Here is a 4,509-nt window from a genome sequence, read left to right as displayed (position 1 = left end):
AGATAAAAATGTATCAAAATGCAAGGAGAATAGTATTAGGGAAATAATGCACTGCATCTTCGCTTGAACTTTCTCGAAGCTCGCATTGTAAGATCCTCTGGGAGACTGTTCCACAATCCAAAAGACCTCTGGAACTTAGGAGTTCGACAGCGAGGCACATTTACTGCATACTGGTGCTATTGCTGTTCACCATCTGCCTGCTCTCGGCAGGATAAGGGGATCAGGGATCAATTGAGAAGGTGAAAGATGTTAAAATACAACTTATGGAAAATTGACAAACAAGAGATCATCCGTCGATGGTCCAAGGTATAACTGCTAATATTAGGAAACAGAAACCTACCACCACGAACCACCCTACCTAAAAGAGATAAATCTCTGGCAGAAGCAGACGAGTAAAGGAAGGACAATTGACCTGATATCAATATCATAAAGCAGATTATCAAAACCACTGAATTATTTAGCCTGTTATTATTAATATAATTATTGTAATGAGTAACTCCAGTCTCCTCTTTGTAGAGATCAGTCGAGGGAAAACTAGACCAAGGGAAAGTTGAAGGAGCCTAACAGCTAACTGGACGAAGTATAAGAAGGCAAGAGGAGGGGCTGAGATAAGACGTGTAAAACGATTTTTAGCAAGTCGTGACCCAGTGATGTGTTAAATAAGCGAAAGTACTTGGCAACAATCTGCCATTTCTTTTTAACAGCATTTCCCGTGACTTCAGCTGATGATTTTAAGCACGCTGGAGGCCTATAACATCAAGTCTTAGGTCCTAATGCTCAAAGCGTGCTCAGGAGACCAGCAGTGCAGTAGTCTCTCTCTTTCTCTCTGGGCTCCAATTCGGGACCCTGTCAATGCAAAAGCAACTGGAAAAGCAGTATAGACAGCTTTTAGCAATTCCCTTCTTTCACGCAGCTAATAAAAGCAGCTGGACCACGTGGACGCTATGCTCAGGACCACGTGAAGAAGACGAGGCCAAATTCCTGGTACCCCCCCTCCCCTCCCACCTTCCCCACCGCCAAGATTAGACTCGTGCGAGCCACGAAAAAGACGAAAAAAAGGAAAAAATGCGCAAGTGCATTAATACCTCGTTTGCACGGACACGCAAAGCAAGCAAAAGCAAGCCGCCACTGTCAAGTCAAGGCATCATGCAAGCAATGAAGGAGACAATGATCAGTGTTGCTTGCATGCATTCTTTCGCCGTGAGGGATGTCCCTTACTTAATTATGGACGAAATTATGGGGTGTATAAAAAAAAAGATGGGAGAGCAACCCACACCAACCCCCGCCAAAAAAAAACACCCGTTTTGTCTCGAATAAGTCTTCCCCATTCATAAAATGCCCTTTCCACAATTTCACATTATTGCTTGTGTTTAATATTCGTATTTACCTCCTAATTCTGACCTCGAGAAAGTAATGATAAAAAAAAAAAAAAAATAGATTTACAGACCTTGCCTTTGTTCTAAACAGACTTCCTGTTATTAAGTGCCCAGGCTATAAAATATGAAATGTATCTTCTACAGACAGACCTTGGACAGAATTGGAAGGCTAAGATGATAAAGTGATCCAGAATATAATCAAGGCTGTAATAAAGAATATAATCAAGAATATTATGGCCAGAGGCCAATTGGGGTATTACAAATTGTACAATGACTTAGTGGCAGATATAATAAGTATATTCGACATTAAATTTTTCAGTGGCCTTTCACAAAAAGTAAGAATTTTCCAATGGTCTTTTATAAAATGTCAGAATTTTTCAATGACGGTTTATAAATGTAAGACTTTTTCAATGACTTTTCATAAAAAGTAAGAATTTTTCAAGGTCCTTTATAAACTTTAAGAATTTTTCAATGGCTTTTCATAAAAAGTAATAATTTTTCAGTGGCCCTTTATAAAATGTAAGAATTTTTCTATGGCCTTTTATAAAATGTAAGAATTTTCAATGGCCTTTTATAAAATGTAAGAATTTTCAATAGCCTTTTATAAAATGTAAGAATTTTCAATGGCCTTTTATAAAATGTAAGAATTTTTATTGGCCTTTTATAAAATGTAAGAATTTTCATTGACCTTTTATAAAATGTAAGAATTTTCAATGGTCTTTCATAAAATGTAAGAATTTTCAATGGTCTTTTATAATATGTAAGAATTTTTCAATGGTCTTTTATAATATGTAAGAATTTTTCTATGGCCTTTTATAAAAAGTCAGAATTTTTCAATGGCTTTACATAAAAAGTCAGAATTTTTCAATGGCTTTACATAAAAAGTAAGAGATTTTCAATGGCCTTTTATGTCAGAATTTTTCGGTGGCCTTTCATAAAAACTAAGAACTTATTGAGGGTCTTTTATAAAATGTCAGAATTTTCAATGGCTTTTTATATAAAAAGTAAGAATTTTTCAATAGCCTTTTATAAAATGTAAGAATTTTCAATGCCTTTTCACAAAAAGCAAAAATTTTTAAGGGCCATTTATAAAATGTCAGAATTTTTCAATGGGGTTTCATAAAAAGTAAGAATTTTTCAATGGCCTTTTTATAAAATGTATGAATTTTTCAATGGCTTTTCATAAATATCAGAATTTTTCAAAGGCATTTTATAAAATTTTAGAATTTTTCAATGGCCTTTTAAAAAATCTCAGAATTTTTCAATGGCTTCTCATAAAATTAAGAATTTTTCAATGGCCTTTTATAAAATGTCAGAATTTTTCAATAGCTTTTCATAAAAAATAGGAATTTTCCAATGGCCTTTTATAAAATGTCAGAATTTTCATTGGCGGTTTATAAAGTGTAAGAATTTTTCATTGGTGTTTTATAAAATTTAAGAATTTTTCAATGCCGTTTTATAAAATGTAAGAAAATTTCAATGGCTTTTTATAAAATATAAGCATTTTTCAATGGCCTTTTATAATATGTAAGAAATTTTAATGGCCTTTTAAAAATGTAAGAATTTTTCAATTACCTTTTATAAAGTATATGAACTTTTCAATGGCCTCTTATAAAATATAAAGCCTTTTATAAAATGTAATAATTTTTCAATGGCCTTTCATAAAATGTAAGAATTTCTCAATGGCCTCTTATAATATATAAGGCCTTTTATAAAATAAGAATTTTTCAATCGCCTTACATAAAATATATGATTTTTTCAATGGTCTTTTATAAAATATAAGAATTTTCAAATTCCTTTTATAAAATAAAATTTCAATTGCCTTTTAAAACTAAAAAAAATTCAATGGCCTTTTATCACGTAAACACTCTTCACTAGTTTTTTTATGAAACGTAAAAAATTTTCAAAGGCTTTTCATAAAATGTAGAATTAATTTTTTAAGTATAATTTCTAAAAAAAGCTGTATGTTTTTAACTAATATATACATATATATAAAATATATATATGAATAACCAAATAACCACATATTAAACAAAAATAAAACCAAAATAAATGCAAAAGAATAACACTAGGTAAAATGAATGCAAGAGAAATAATAAAAATATACATATATATAAAGATGAACTTTATGATGAAGAGAAAACACCAAAGAAATTAGTGAATATATATATATATATATATATATATATATATATATATATATATATATATATATATATATATATATATATATATATATATATATATATATATATATATATATATATATATAGATATATACACAGTATATGAGAGAGAGAGAGAGAGAGAGAGAGAGAGAGAGAGAGAGAGAGTCAACCCTACATTTGTATACCAAGGCAAACTACAACACAATAACACAAATAACATTTATCATCATTTAATAACAACCAACAACCTATAATTCGGTTCGTCTTTCTCTCTCTCTCTCTGTAAACTAACTCTTACAATCTTCTCCTTTAGTGGGGGATTGGATCTGTCACGGCTAACGTGACGGATTAGTGAGAGAGAGAGAGAGAGAGAGAGAGAGAGAGAGAGAGAGAGAGAGAGAGAGAGAGAGAGAGAGAATTTGGGGTACTGTGGTGAAGTGGCATTTAAGGCGGGTTATTATTATTATTATTATTATTATTATTATTATTATATTATTATTATTATAAAAAATTACGTTAATTCATAAGAACCGTCAAAATGACGGTAATTCAAGAGAGGGTACCGCTCAAAATTAAAGTACCGCAGGAAAAGGTACCGTCACAAATGACGGAATTTAAAGAAAGATACTGTCAAGATGACGGTCATTCAGGAGACGGTACCGACAAAATAACGGTAATTCAAGAAACTGTACCGTAAAATAATAAAAAGCTCAGGGCAATTCAAGAGAAAAAGTGGCCTAACGGGTGTTACTAGGCTCTACTACGACTATATCATTTTATCCATTTCAAGGAATAAGACCTCTGAGAGAGAGAGAGAGAGAGAGAGAGAGAGAGAGAGAGAGAGAGAGAGAGAGAGAGAGAGAGACAACAGGTGCAGGTAGCGAAAATGTCAGTGTATCTTCCGTAGGTTTTACCGAGTAAAGACATCTAAGCCTTGTCACACATTAACAATCATAATAATCATT

Source organism: Macrobrachium rosenbergii, chromosome 33, assembly GCF_040412425.1.
Source record: "Macrobrachium rosenbergii isolate ZJJX-2024 chromosome 33, ASM4041242v1, whole genome shotgun sequence".
Lineage (NCBI taxonomy): Eukaryota > Metazoa > Arthropoda > Malacostraca > Decapoda > Palaemonidae > Macrobrachium > Macrobrachium rosenbergii.
This window is presented reverse-complemented; position numbering follows the sequence as displayed.